This window comes from Anolis sagrei, chromosome 6, assembly GCF_037176765.1.
Source record: "Anolis sagrei isolate rAnoSag1 chromosome 6, rAnoSag1.mat, whole genome shotgun sequence".
In the NCBI taxonomy this organism is placed as follows: domain Eukaryota; kingdom Metazoa; phylum Chordata; class Lepidosauria; order Squamata; family Dactyloidae; genus Anolis; species Anolis sagrei.
Window position 1 is genome coordinate 97,374,295 of NC_090026.1, and position 16,608 is coordinate 97,390,902.

Consider the following 16,608-nt stretch of genomic DNA (forward strand, 5'->3'; position numbering starts at 1 on the left):
AGCTCCTTTAGCGGAGGTTCTATCCCACTTGAATTAGAACCATCCATCACAATGATAGAGATGGCCTATTAGATAAATAAGACAGAAATGTTAGAGAAACCTAAGGCACTGGATATGCTAACAAACCATTCTACCAGATAATCTATATTTCTTGGCTGAATGTAGATCACTTTAAGAAATGACATATAACCACCCTTCCCAAAACAGATTATGACTGGTTGATTATCTCGCATAGTCATCAAAGTAATATTTACTTATTTTAAATTTGTAGTTGATAATGTTCCAGTTTCCAAAGACAACATAAAATTCACATTGATTCTGAGTGCATGTCTATTTAGAAGTCAGGCTCATTGGATTAAATGGGATGGATTCCAAAGTAAGTGTGAATAAGATTGTAGTGTTAAAGAGCACTGAATAAGGTTTTTCTCTTGGCACAATGGTGAAAGAAAATACATGGTCTGCAAACATCCCAGATTGTGACTTTTCAGGCTGAAATTAAGATGTAAAGCAGTAATCCCCCTTTCTTGTCAAGAGACTATCTTGAAGATCCAATTTCTTTCAAAACGTTGCTTTATATTTATGCTTACTATCTTTGTGTTTACAGTTTTAAAGAAGATTACAAAACTCGTTCTTTAAAAGTGAACTCTTCCAATTGAGCACCACAAATGCTCCGCTTAGAACTGTCAAGCCGTACATAAACTATTGATACCTCACATTGTCAGGGTTAATATAGTGTTATTTTAATTGCAAATACACTGTGGGTGATTAGTCAAACTTGGTGTGTCTTGAATTCTAAGATAAAATTTCCTTCTGGTTGGACCACCTATTTAATTACTATTGTGACCCTTCTCTGTTAAGAAGGCTGGTCTAGCAAGAATATTAGAAATCTTTCATTAACCTATCCTGAACTGTTCTGGAATAAGAGACTCAAGAATTTGAGAGCAGTAGGAGGAAAATATTTCTTCTTTGGCTGAGGACTCCAAAGACCTATACCAGATGCCACGATTAAAAGAGCATTTTTAATACAGTAACATTGATTACCCTTAATAATGACAATTTTAGGATGCACTGGATCTTTTTCTAGTTTCACCTATAGTGGGGAGAAAATAACTCAATTGAGGATTTTGTTAACTTGCACAGCTGGAAAATACAAACAAAACACATCTGGAAGTACTCTTTTGTCTTTTATTAAAGGATTTTTCTTTCCTGGTTGCCAGAGAAGATTGTGAGTTGCGGGGTGGGATAGGAACATTACTGGTTTGCTTTATGTTTTAAAATTTTACATTACGTTGAAAATTTGTATTAATGAATAGTGGAATATCCTTGTATTGTAAATATACATGACATCTACCAGCACATAAGATCAGAAAAAATATTATCTATAAATATCCTTTGAACACATTTAGCAGCCACACAGTCAAGATGTTGAAGGAAAAAAAAGTGTTTTTCAACTTTTTTTAAGGTGATGCTAATCATTATTAACAATTGAGAGAACATTCTAGGAAAATCGATTTCAAAAATATGGATATTAACAAAAAAAAGTATATACAAATACTCCCTACAACTTACAATAAAAGCAAAATACATTGTTTCTCTTCTTATCACCTCCCAGTTCAAGAACATTAGTAGATCAGTGTAAGTCTATCTAGTCTAGGATTTCTCAAACTTTGCTCCTCCAGATGATTTGAACTTCAGCTCCCACAATTCCTAACAGCTGTTAAATTGGCTGGGATTTCTGTGAGCTGAAGTACAAAACACCTGGAGGAGCATAGTTTGAGAAACACTGCTCTAGTCAATCATTAACCTGCTAAATAATCTGTAGGCTACTCAAGTTAACCAATGTTAGAAATTGAAATTTTAAATTTTCCTTATCCCAATTGGTGTCAGGAAAAAGCCATTTTTCCACATTCTCAGGAGATATGGGAATTTTTCCCCACCATGGTGACAGGAAGCTGCTCAGTTTTCTCTGGAAACTACGCAGCTTTCATTGAAAAGTGTTCAGCTTTTCCAGCTATAATGGGTTTTTCCACAACTTTCACTCCCTTCTTCTTCCCAAAGTTGGACAAAAATTATCAGCTGTAAAAAGACAATATAAATGTCAAACCAGATGGAAGTTGCCAGGATTTTGACAGCTCTTGTTTGAGATATGCTGCCTGTAGCCAAGATTTCTGTGAAATTCGACAGGGAAATTTGTGGATGGACATTGCAGAGGGGGAGAAGTTGTGAATGTTTGTGAACTAACAATCTAGTTTATGTTTGTCTTGTAATTTCCCTCTCTCTAATGCCCAGTACTGACAAGAGGTTGTGAAAAAGATGTCTCAGGGATCAAATCAGGAGTGGGAAGAGGAAATGGAAAAGTCTTTGCACAGCCTCTTTTCAGGATTTTTATTAAAGATCTGTTGTGGGGAGGGCAGAGGGAGTTTGCTGGGAGAAAAAACAGAAACTAGATTGTCAGTTGCCAAACATACACAGCTTCCCCTCAATCTTTCAAAAAAGTCTCGTCTAGAGGCTTTGGAAAAACATTTCAAACAATAGAAAAATAGGGGCTTGGGAAAGACACTGAATCATCTTTCCATAGTCAGTAAAATCAAGAGGGTTAAACTGCAGGTGTTTGGCAGCTGATGATCATCCTCCAAGACCCAATCCATCTGTCAGGGGTGATTTGAATGCAATATTCCTGCTTCTTGGCAGGGGGTTGGACTGGATGGCCCATGAGGTCTCTTCCAACTCTTTGATTCTGTGATTCTATGATTCTAAGAAGCTGTAAAAAAAAGTTACTTCACCTGTCAAAGCAGCTGGGATCCTGTTTCACAGTTCCTAGTCAGGATCTGGGTTTATGACTGGGGCTCTACAAGCCATGAGCATTAACCAGTTTTTAATTGCCATTCAGGGTCCCCGAAGAACCCCCTCCCAACAACAATTTCCTGGAATGTCATGTTCCAATTCTGGAAGCCTTTGTAGGTGACAAGGTCAGACTCTCACACATAGAAGAAACTGGCAAGTCAACTAGACCACTTTTACCCCCAATATTTGTTTCATGTCCAAGGCTTGAGTTTTTGGGATATTGTCCTTGTGAGAGCATGCCCATTCCAACCCATGAGCATTATTCAACCTGATTTCCTCCTCTTATCACCTGGAAGATCTCATGTCTCTACTTCAGTCATGAGCCAGTGGAGTATTAAGCTGCCCTCACTCTGTTTGAAAAGAAGCCATTCTTCAGGATCATTTTCCCTTTGAGACTGCTATGCTGCCATGGCAATAAGGTTAAAATACTTATCCTTGCAAAAGGCTGCTGGCCTATCTAACATCACATTACTTCACTTTCCCTGATAAGTGGGAAACTGTTCCTCTTTCTTCTTTCATTGTTCACAGACAATGTACAGCCTAGGATTCCTGGGTTCTGACAGGATCATTCTGGAATTGCTGGTCACACTGGAACTATCAACATAAAATCAGGAAAAGCAGTAGAGATGTGTATAAGATCTCTTGAGAAAGATATAGCTCTCACTCATATGTAGTTATATACCCTTCATTCTGTCTATATTTTTGTACTCCATCTTTCTATCTGTTCATAAGTTGGTGAAATCTTCAGTCTTTATCCCCATGACATGTTTTCATTCTTCTAGTGTAGAGATGTCAAAATCCATTTTTATCTAGGGCAGTGGTTCTCAACCTGTGGGTCCCCAGGTGTTTTGGCCTACAACTCCCAGAAATCTCAGCCAGTTTACTAGCTGTTAGGATTTCTGGGAGTTGAAGGTCAAAACATCTGGGAACCCACAGGTAGAGAACCACTGATCTAGGGGTCCCCAGATGCTCCCTTCACTTTTGAGTATCCACCAGGCAGTCTGGGGACTATGGCAATGGCAACCCATGGGCACTTGGGGCTCTAAGGTTGGAGAAAGGTTAAATAACATTTTGAGGTCAGACATTATGTCTACATGCCTTGTATCTAAATTAAGTCACACTATCCTGACTAAACAGAACAAACTACAGCCTTCCAGATGTTATGGTATCATAATACCCATCAGCTCTAGTCATTATGTCTAATGATTAGGAATACAGGGGTTGTAATCCAGCATTTTGAGGGCCACATAAAATGGCATGGCATGTGTACAGAGCTTCCTAACCTTTTTCAACTCATGACCCCTTTTTACCTGAGAAATGTTTTATGCAATCCAAAGTATATAAAGGATGGAAGGAAGGGGGAAGTGACACAAGTGCACAAGAAAGAAACACAGAGACAAATGTACATGCAAAAAAAAAGAGAAAGGAAGAGAGAGATGTGTGTGAGAAAAAGGCAAGCAGAAAGATGTGCACGACAGAGGAAGAAAAACAGCCCCAATGTACAGTTATGGTGACCCTATTTGGGGTCCTAACCCATAGTTTAAGGAGCTCTGTTCTAGTAAATGGTTGTTGAGTTTCTAGCTAGTGCTTGAGTAAGTGAGTTGTTCTAAGTCAGCTTAGACTTATGGTGACCCTATGAATTAGAGAGCTTCAAAACACCTGCCTTCAACTTTACTGAGCATTACTGTTTTTTACTAATAAATCATGTCATCTCATGTTATGCCCAAATTACTAATGAAATTCAATGAAACACATAAACTTCGCTGGTGATCTCCCTAGCCAGATCTAGATCTGCTTAATGGGAGCAATGTAACTGTATGTAACTGAATATTGTATATTCATTCAGACCACACAAAGAACAGCTGCACAGAAGCTTACTATTATTATTGCTACCACAGCAATATTATTACTCAAATTACAATAGTGGCAGTGTCTTAATAATAACTTCTTCTCTTCTTTCCCGCCCATCTGTTTTTCCTTGTGTAAATCTTTAGGCAGGGATCATACTGTTTTAATTATCATAACATAACCTGTTCTGAAAGACTTTTTTTGTTTGAAGAGTGGGAACAAAAATGCTCTAAGTTAAATAAATAAGCCTAGACCCATATGTGAACAGGAAATTCTGAATGAACTTCTTGGTCTTATTCAATAAAATACAACTCTTTCTCTAAACATCTGATCCGCTGTCTTGTTCTCAAATGGCAGTTGACAGCAAAACATGGGTCTGTGCTCTTAGATTTACAGGTCCTGTTTAATCAGAGATAGATGTTCTACTTCCTTCTTAAATAATACACTATACCTTATGTTACCTCCAGAGAGGTCAGTCAGTAAAGACTTAAAACAATTGTTAATCATCCACTAATACCCCTGAAGGGCAATTCAATTGTTACGAATTTTAGAGTTGTGATGATTACCATTGCCCTGAATTATTAACAGACTTGTATCAAAGCTTGAGCTTAAGCTGCTTTGGTCTTGTGTAAAAATTCCTCAGATCTTTGGCAATCATAATTTATTTACAGCTTCCATACGTTCTACCCTTTGCAAAGAAACAGGGGCATCTTTTAACTATGGCTAGGAGGCATTGCATTTTCATATGCAGCAGTGCCTCAGTGCTGGAACGTACAGCCAGCTTTCCGATGTGAAAGGCAGGTTATCTAAACATTTTCTTCCCCTGAGAGGGAGAGATTCATAATATTTATTCTAAAATACAAATATTAGGGCTCTTTGCTCTATGTGAATTGTCCTTAGGTATAGTAAATACAGTTCAGGTTAAAATGAAATCAGCGTATAGCAATAGCTAATGTTTACATTTGCAGGGAGGATATGTGAGGGTGACTTCAGGAATATGTCACAGAATTAAACCACAGTCTCTTTCTCTCAGACTACAAAAAAGAGCTTTTTGGCATTTGGATTGCAGCTAAAATTGGCTGCAAAGTTTGAGAGTATGCTTATGCAGAACACATTTGTATTTATTGTTGGGTCTTTGCCCAAAAGTTTAGTTTGATTCAGGAGAGCAAATTAATACCAAATGTGTATGTGTATGTGCATGTGTGTGTGCACGCACACACGATGGAAGGAAGCCTTTAGCTCAGATATGTCAAAATGATTCTTGTTTTGCTTTGGGAACTGGACAGATAAGAAACAAAGTATTACATAATGGCTGATCTGCAAAATGCACTTTCTGACATGCTCATTACTTTAGACATATTGCACTAAAGTGGAAGAAAATGTAAATGATAATCTCTTGACTCAATAAGTTGAGATAAAAATAATTATCTTGCCTACACCGAGAGCTCATTTGTTTTTCTTTTAACTGAAAAAGCAACCAAGTTAGGATGCTTTTATATTAAGTATGTTTCCAAATTCATCAAATGCAATATCTAACACCTTTGGAACAAATCAGATTATTCAGTAAACATCAGATCATGCTTTGATAGCCAGGTTTCTTCCTAAATTGTTAACCATAGTTTCCCGTATTTGATAACAGCATAGTAGACAAGTGTCTTCTTAGTTTGTTTTGTCGCTGATGTAATAGGTTTCCTACATGGAAAAAAAGAATTTCCTAACTTAAGACAAAGCATGGTCATTTAAAATCCAGGTTTGGGTCCACGTTACCTAAAGGATCACCTTCTCCTGTACAATCTGCCCCACACACTGTGGTCCTCTGGGTGGCATCTGCTCTAGCCTGCCAGAATCCAACTGGCAACCACACCCAGAGGACCTTTTCATCAGCCTGTGGAATGACCTGCGAGAAGAGCCCCAAGAACTATGAGCAGTCAGAATTAAAAACCATCTAAAGACGTATCACTTCCGGCAGGCCTACCCAGCAGTTTTTAAACCTGAATTTAAAACTTGTATCCTGTATTTAATATCTATTTTGTGTATTTTAATATGTATTGTATAGAAATATTTTAATATGTATCTTTTTATAAAATACATTTTAATATGTGTATTTGTGGTATTTTTACAAAGTTAATGTGTTTTAGTTATTTTGTAATCCACCTCAAGCCATGAGGAGAAGCAGGCAAGGAATCAAATTATTATTATTATTATTATTATTATTATTATTATTATTATTATTATTTAAAGAGTGGCATGGTAGAGGCAAAACATAAGTCACAAATCTCATAGTATTTGTAATGAAAAGGTTGTAGTCCCATCTATCTTTGCTATGTAATTTGGGTTTATGTAAAATTTATATTCATCACAACTTTGTAGTGATTGGCATTGTATCTAGGATAAGTTGACAATGCACTCCAGACATTGGTCTTGTAGGGAACCTTATTAGGTGACTGGGGATGTGGTCTACTCATGGCTTTGCTCAACCAGGGGGGGGGGGGCACACTTTCCACAGCCCTTAGTGACTGAGAGACCAAGACTGAGGTGACCCAGAGGATACTTATCGTGCCATTCTTTTGAGACTCAGCATTCAGCCAGATTGGTGAGCTCATTGATCAACTGGTGGGTTGGTTGGCACTGAGACCCAGACCAAAGTATGGATCAACCCTGCAACCAAATAAAGTTGTGGTCTTTTCCCCCTTCAAGTTATATTGTTCTGTCTAGTTTTAGCGGTCAGATGTGGAATGGATCTCTCACCTGAAAACACAAAAAGGAATTAGTTCATAAATTGCTGCCCTTTCATGATAACCTACATTGGTTGCCCAAGAGAGCTGCTTTTCTGTGCTAATGGGACAATCAACCCTATCAATTTGTTTAACAAATGACACCAATTTAACTCCAGCAGCACTTTCTTCCATGTTTGCCATTGTAGCTAAGTTAGCAGCAGTAGCCGAGGGTCCAGCTGCTACTTTCCATTAACTTCAGTGGAATCAACCAGCAGAATGGAGGTAGCTTAACTTAAATATTTTGCATATCAAGCTGTTATTGACTTAAATAGAAAGTTCAAATGGTCTTTTAATGTGAAAATAATCAACAGCTTAGTGTAGTTCTAAAGTAATGTTCCTCTGTTGAACCTGTTAAAGATCACAGAAGGCATCTAAACAGAACAGATGCTTCTTGTCAATGGGAGCATGGATCAGATATGTTTCACCTGCCAAGCAAAATGTTATTCTTGTATCCACACTGTAGGTCTCACTTCTGACATTCCTCATTTAATGAAACTATTTATACTACTAGGCAATAACACCAACAGAGTTGTTCTGGTATTTGGGTTGTCACCTACATTCAATTATATCACTTCACATTTCATGTTCCCTGCTGCAATGTGACTATTTGATTATATAAAGTTTACTGCTGTCACATGCTTTTCTGCCTAGTTTTCATGTGGGTCATAATCCCAGTCTACATTCATAGTAATAAATAAGAAGCCTGGGTGCCATGTGTGTACGTTTTTGAAGCAAAGCAATAGGATGCAAATTTTATCAGTTCATTTCCCTGGTCACATGTAGTTCTTTGACTGGGGTTTTAACATGGACCTGCATAAGGCTTGATGCATAGCTCTTTTTCCCACCCCATAGGAGCACTAGAGCGAAAAAATAAACAAGGAAAATCTTTCTGGAAAAAGAAGACCTTTCCATCCACCTGTGCTTAAATTAGTAAGCCACACAAACAGAACTCTTTGATTTCTGGAAACCTTCCTCTTTGTGAAAATATTCCCCACTGGAAGTCAATTTTCTAATGATCTCTTTAAAAAAAGGGAGGGTGCTTATTTTGTTTAATCTTATCAAGAGGCCATGTCTTTCCATGATCAATTCCTTCTAAAACTAAAAAAGCCCACTGGAACATAAAAGTTAATAAATGAAATAATTAATCCTGTGAAAATGGATGAAATCAAGTTGCACATACAAATCTGCTATATCCCTCTATCATTAGACCATAGAAACCAATGACAATTCATGATGGTAATCACCATGTACATAGAGAATGTAACAAAATGCAGATGTATGAAGAACTGCTCTAGTAGATCTGAAATCAACTTGAATGCTTAAAAGTTACAACTCAAGAGTCATTTCTCAACAAAGAACATAAAACTGACTCAATCTTAGCATTTTCCTCACATTATTATTATTATTATTATTATTATTATTATTATTAAAAACTTTTATATCCCAATCTTCTCAACCTCCGCAGGGGGACTCAGACCGGAACTTTCACCAAGCTTCTCTCTAAAGCTTCTTCATTTGAATTCTGGAAGATTTTCCTTATTTGTTTGCTCACCTGATCTTATTGACTCTGATGGTAGGCTTTGAAAGTAACAGAGCTGTTTGGTCTTGGAAGCAAAGTAGGGACTGAATGAGATAGGACTTGGATGGGAGAATTGCAAAGAATACTACGTGCTGTAAACTATATTTCAGAGCAAAGTCATGGCAAAATCTCTGAGTTTCCATTGTATTAGAAAAACCGACCAAATTTATGGGATTTGAAGGGTTTTCTAATATGACATGTGACTTTTTGGATCAGAGTGTGTGTGTGTGGGGGGGGGGGGGGCAGTGATGGCATTTTGTTCACGGAAAGAAAAGAAGAAGAAAGAAAGAAACCATTCAGATCTGTCTTCTGCTTTATTTTGGAAATGTCCACACAGGATGTTAGGAATGTTATTTAAGTTTATATCAGTTCAAGTTCCCATGTTCCTCAGTAATATGATTTTATCTATGTTGACACTTGGTTTTGTAGAGCAGTATCAATGTGGCTTTGTTTTATAAATATGTCTGTGTTTATCCTAAACAGTTTTCGGCTAATCTCTCATCCCTCACCCCCATGGAGGCTTTTTAAAAAGACTGATTATATTTAGTCGGCGTCCTCATAGTTCATTATTATGTCTGATACCTAATAGTTTCACAAGCTTTGGTATACAAGATGTGCAAAGGTCTTCACTGGCCTTGTGCTCTAAAGTAAAGGTACGTGCACTCTGCTGAGTCTTTTCCAAGCATTTCTACTATGTTTGCACGAAACTCATGTATCTGGACAAAAAGGGTCGGCATAAAGCAAGTTATTTTGTAATTCAAACTGGAGTTTCACAGCAGTTTCTTTCTGGGAAAGCTGAACAGATGGCATTTGGGAGAAGATTTTCTTTTGCCTCACTTTGCAGCTGCCATTCATATGTTCCGAAGCGCCTCTGAATGACAGGATCAGAACCAAGAAGCCCCTCTATTTCAACTTAAAATCTCAAGGTGGTTCCATTTCCCCTTTTCCTTGAGATTAAAGATATGTTATTAGAAATTAAGGACCCTTCCACATAGCTATATAACCCAGAATACCAAGGCAGATAATTCACAATATCTGTTTTGAACTGGATTGTCTGAGTGTTCACTCCAATATAATCCAGTTCAATGTGGATTTAATGCTGCTGTGTGGAAGGGACCTGAGATTTGGAAGACTGAGACTTTTGACCTTATTGAGCCATGAAGGTCACTGGGCAATCTTGGGCCTTCACTCTTTTGGTCTGACCTACCCACTGACCTGCTAAAACGGTAAGGAAAAATCCATGCAGGCCACCTTGGAATCACTGGAAATAACGAAGGATTTCGAAGGAGCTAATGGATAATTGAATATAATAAGGAATGAGTGACTCTTTCTTTTGGTTTGTCTTTTGAATAAAATACTCCTAAATCCCCAGGGTTTTTCCCCCCATAGATTCAACAAAATAACCTTGAGATTTTAAACATAATAAATAGAGAGGGGAAATGAAACTGATAGGCTGGTACATTTCTATTTGAGACAGAGAATTGAAGAGGAACCCAAATGGCTCTTTTTCATCAGCCAGGGATGAGGAAAGTGTAGGGTGGTAAAATCTGATGTTGTCAGAATTTTGTGGGAGTTGATAATGTAGGAATTCAGCTGATAATTTTGGCTAAACTAAGAGCATCTAAGAATTGTTCAAGTGCAGTGATTTTCTCTTACAGCTCTAAGATCCTCTCACATGGACCCCCACACAACCCATACACATACAAACACATTGGTAAAAAATGCAGTTATAATGAAATGACTGCTCCAAGGACCTCTTCACACAGGATTAAATTCGGCAGCATGCACTGATTTAGCCCCAATCATCCACTGAGCAGGCCGACTCCCATCAAATGATTCTGGCACAGCTATGTGGATTAAGGAGGGTGGAGCCGGTGTGTACTGCAGCTGTGGCAAAACAGGAGGCTTCCTGTGTATCCATTAGACTCAATGAGGGGAAGTCGTGTGTGCTTCCCCCATGTGATCGCTCTCAGCTGGAGCCGGCCGATGCGGGGCATGGGGTGCCAGATTCCCCTTTTCTTATCACATGGATAAGGTCCCCTAACCCAATTTGCCAGCCTCTGTGGCAAATCAGCAGGACAGCAGGGCAATTCAGACAGTTTCCTCCCATGCTGTCCCCATTGTTTTGAATGGAACATGGCAAGTCTCCTGTCAGGAAGCTTCCTCCACCAAGTCCCGCTGGAAGTTGCTGTACATTGTATGATAGGCAGCATGAGGCTTTGAGGGGAAAGTGTCCAGACAGTGTCCTAGGATGTTAAAATCACCTCATGTGATAAGGTAGTTAAAGGGGTTTCAGATGGCATTAATTCAGGAGTGTAAATCCAGCCAGACACAGGCATATAAAACTCATTGATATTTATGGATTGTAAAAACCATACTTATTTCACAGATCAGATCACAGTCTGAGGCCGTCCTTAGATAAACCATTATTGAAAAATTAGTAATAAATTAATAAATTGAACTGATAAGGGATTACATCAGTGTCAGAGTGCTTCTAAGACCTCTGTATTTGTAAATCTGTTTAGGCAAACTGACTGACCTTCTTAAGAACGTAAGGAGAGCCCTGTCTGTTGGATCAAACCAAAAAACTATAGAAACAGGAAATTACTATGAACGAGTGTTACTAACTAGATGCCTGAGAATTCAGCATTAATTTTAACAGGTTCTGAAATGAGAAGCCATGTAGTCTTGCATGAACTCTTTCCATAAGGAAAAGTTGAATTGATAACATAAGGGTAGTTCAATGGCACATCTGTAGAATTAGAGATCTCCATCTTGTTTATGCATATCGGTTTTCCATTTCAGTGGATGAGGTGTATACAGTTTCTAAGAAAAAAATGAGAGTGTCCAAAAGCTTTTTTTTTTAAAAAAAAACAAACAAACCCCACTTTCTTTTTAAAAGTACTCATTTCTTGATCTTATGATTCTGGGGAAAACTTTATATCTTAAAGCTTATGAACAAAATCTACATCCCCCTTTCCACACATAAAGCATCTACAGTACTTCCACACTCCTCCCTGCTTTCCAGAAATTGGAAACTGTACTTTTTGGATAACAAAATTAGTATTTTCTCAGCCTCCAGTCACTAGAAATGTTGGCTGTGGGATTGTGGAAATTGACCAAAAAGTAACTTTTCCAAATTCCACTCATCTCCAAGCATCTCTTCTTGGTTGTCTGACATGAAATGATACCTCCATTCCTTACTTTTCTGCAAAACTATTGGGAATTTTTAAAGTGCACTTGTATCAAATTTGGTGGATTTATAAGCTGAAGTAGGGCTTTTGCTGTTTAAAAAATCAAGGGCGACATGTATTGAAAATATTCTAGTTGTTTAGGCTGTTTGAAGTGATTAAAACCACATTTACAAATATATTCTGATTGTATAGCTTACTCAGAGGGAATCATCAGCTTGTCTGGTGAGATTCTAATCATTTCATTTTTAATGTAAATATTTGGCTAATAGATATAAAAGGTATTTATTCTCTCTACAGTTGGCTCTCCTTCCTAGGATTAGCACAACGTGACAGATGGCTGATGTCATCTTTGCTTGGAAGAACTCAGCTGGCAATAGAAGCATGGTGCATTTCTAGGGATTTGTGATTCTGTGTTCGTAAAGCAAGCTTTTTAACCACCCGCCTTCCCCCAAAAATGCCCAAAGGGAATTCCCAAAAGTAAATATCTGCCTGCACTAGCCTACTGTTCCTGGTTGATATATTGCAAACTGTTGATGCTATTGCAGAGAAGTGTAGGATCTATATAAAACTCCATAAATATTGATATTATTCATGAAGTTGCATTACAAATGCTACCATTTGCAAATCCTGTTGGTCTTTTGGTTTGGCATCTTTGACCCCGATGTAGAGTGCAAACAAGGACAGGGCTTCTTAAACTATTCCACGCATGGCCTTTTTTGGCCTGAGAAACGTTTATGTTACCCCGATTATACAGGTATGTAAAAGAGGTATAAAAATCAAGTGCTAATTATAACAAATCATCACTTATACAGTTTGCTAAACAGACTGGGTTTTTTTTTTAATGAAGTATAGCTGAAGCATCTTTGGCAGAGTCCACTGTAAACACTGTAGAAAAAAGTGCAAATGCCTAAAACAGTCATTAGGTAATGTTCAGAAAACTTTAGTGTTGCCAAATTTTTCAGGACCCCAACACTGAGCTAAAGGGATCCCATTTGGGGTCGAGACCCACAGTTTAAGAAGCAGTGAATTAGAAAACTGGTGATAGGGTGTGGTTATCTTTACTAAGAGATAATATCAAGTTCAACCAGTTAGCTTCAGGGCTGAGAAGAGCTTAGAAGAGTTGGGTTTTGGACAATTCCATAAAAACACTGCACTTGAGAAAGTCATTTGATACTATCAGGAGCAAGACTTACAGAAATCAGCATCTATACCTTATTTGCAGAGGGCAGTCTTTATTGACAATTTGTATGTGTGTATATACATGTCTTCAAGTCACCTGTTAACCTAAGGCAACCTCATGCATTTCATAGAGTTTTCTTAGACAAGGAATACTCAGAGGTGGTTTGCCATTTCTTTTCTCTGCCTTTCCTTTCCTCTGAAATACAGCACCTAGTATCTGTTGGCAGTTTTTCATACAAGTATTAATCAGGGCTGGCTCTACTTCCAAGATCAGGTGGTATCTTTATTGAATACATAAAAAGAGACAAGGGCCATGAAGCTGCACAAACAAACTGAGAAGGCACAAATGTGACATGATCACAGTCTTTCTCATTTGCTGGCGGTCTTTGATCCAAGCATAACTAGGCCTGACTCTGCTTAGTCTTTAAGATCAGGCTGGATCTTTACAGAACTCATCATCATCATCATCATCATCATCATCATCATCTTTACTTATACCCTACCCCTCTCCCCGGAGGGACTCAGGGTGGCTTACAGCAAAACGAACAAATACAATAATCACATATTAATTAATCACATATTAATTAATAAATCAAAATAGCGCAACAATACAAGCATAAAGAAAACAACAAAATTAAAAAGTATAAAACCCTATAAAAACTACACACACACACACAGAGTTTAAGAAAGAGACATAAGGAAGAAACAAGAGCCATAAAGATGCACCAACAGGCTGAGAAGGCAAACATGTCTCATGATCACACCCTTCTCACTATGAGGGCACTATATTTGATTCCTATTCAAATTAAAGCAATTCCCTCTAAAAGTGCATTTAAATCAGCACATGTAAATGATTTGTAAACCTGTGTATCCTTGCGTCCTCATTTTTGCTGATGCAACTGATCTCTCTCTTTCTCTCTGTGTCTCTTAAATTTTGGAGAAGTGCAAGCGTCCACTCTAATCAAACACAACAGCCCTGAGTTATGTTCTGGCAGATTTCAATTGCTTTGTAACCTGTTCCCAAACGAATAACAGCTGTGAAGGAAAATACTGAAAGAAAGTGCCTCTTAAAAACATTACATCTTTTCAAAATATCATCATGAAAAATGAAACACAGACATTAGTTGTTGTTTTTTTTTTTTTTTTTTGCACTACATTTATTCTGATGGTTCCAAGTCTATATGTTTTATTCCAAAGGGTATCATATTACAATGATGTATGTGGCAGGCAGGGTGCGAAAAGAGACTAATGCTTGAAGACAAATGCTTTTGCTTGTCATATTAAGCTCTCTTTATATACTCGAAAAATTCACAAATAAAATATGGCAGTGACATTTATTGGATGATCTTTCTATTCTTTTCCCATTTTAAAAGATGAAGAAGCAGAAACTGAAACCTGAGACAGTCAATGGAAATATCTCATCTGATTGTTTTATTTTGGGGGTGGGGTGGGGGTTCTGCTTGAGAGTGTAGGTAAGGAGAACCATTATAAACTAATGAACAATATGGACTCTTACTAGTACCTGTCAACATTCTGGCCATTACACTAACAAATTCCAAACAGCCTTATAATGTGCAACATAAAAACTATCAATCTCTGCTTTTGTTGCACTCATGGATGAATCTTTGAACAAACCAACTAACACAGAAAAGAGAATTCAGATAGGCAGGCTCTCAAAAAAAAATCCTTCAGTGGCACTGTGTCGTTCTTTTCTAAGTGTGATTAAATAATCATAAGAACGCCTCTGAGGGCTAATCTGCTTTATTTCCCAGATTTTCACCTTGGGGACATATTGTCCCTTGTCACTGAAACCTCAGGGACAGAAGGGGACGCCACAGGATGGCTCAGCAGGAAGCCGCGATCCTGATGAAACAGTGTTCAGTTAATGAAGGCATGGCCCATGGCCTCCGCTGGTATGCCATATGTTTGAAGAAATGCTAATGACTACAATTCAAATACCTTTTTCATCTTAACTATATGTAAATGTGTTTATAAATGCTTGCTTATAAATATACTATCACATTTTAAAAAGCTAAGTGCTAATGTTGCTTTCAACATCTATAATACACAATAATTAAAACTTTAGCAATTCTGCTTAATTATACCTTATGGGAAACTGTACAGTAATTTATAGAAATTAAACAAGGGGGGGGGGGAACAGACACAAAAGATCAACAGAAAGAAAACAGGAGAGGGGAACTGAATAATAATTGTCTTAGATTATTAATATACAGCCCCCCCCCAAACAATGTTGAGAAAGTAGTGATAAAGGACCCATTTCTCATAATGCTGAGGTCCAAATTGGAAAATGTAAAGGACTCAGGACATTCCTTGGTAAGTATGGGACCTATGTCAGAATTACTATGAATAATAGAATAGAGACAGAAATGGACGTTCAGATGAACAGATGAATACACAGAGGAATATAAAGAAATGAATAATTTGCTATATTTATTTATTTGCTATATTTATATACCGCCGTTTCTCAGCCTAGCCGGCGACTCAACGCGGTTTACAACATAATATAACAATCAACAGTAAAAAAGTTAAAAGCATAAAAAACATAAAAAACATAAAAACACAATTCATACATCAATACCAATCCAGTTCGACTCTTAACTAAAAACGTGATCCAGTTCGTCATCCATGTTGCCAGTCCTTTAGTCAGTTACCATTCGTTGCATTGGGTTAACCAAATGCCTGCTTAAACATCCAGGTCTTCAATGCCTGCTTAAACAGTTTCAGAAAAATATATTCTGAGTACTTGATCTTCAAACTTTTCTTCTACTTCCCAAAGCTATGCTGTTGCATCTTACACTGCAGGTGATCATTAGACATTTGTGATGAATCATCTCCTAAATAATTGGGCCAGAACTGACATCTCCATTGCATCAGCAGAAATAGTAACTTTTTGGCAAAGAGGGTATACTATGCATCCTCACTCTCTCCTACACTCTCTTATGCACACACAGTGAATACGATACCCTGCAGAAATCATAAGTGTCACTAGGAATTGATAACACATAAACTAATAAATAAGAACCCCTAAACATCACAAAAAACAGAGCTTGGGATGCCTTTTCTGAACCACCAAACTATTTATTTTATGAGAAATTCATAGGAATATCCTCAGATTATCAAGGTTAAAACATGGGAAGGAAAAGAGAAGCAGAAAAGTTTAAGTTTA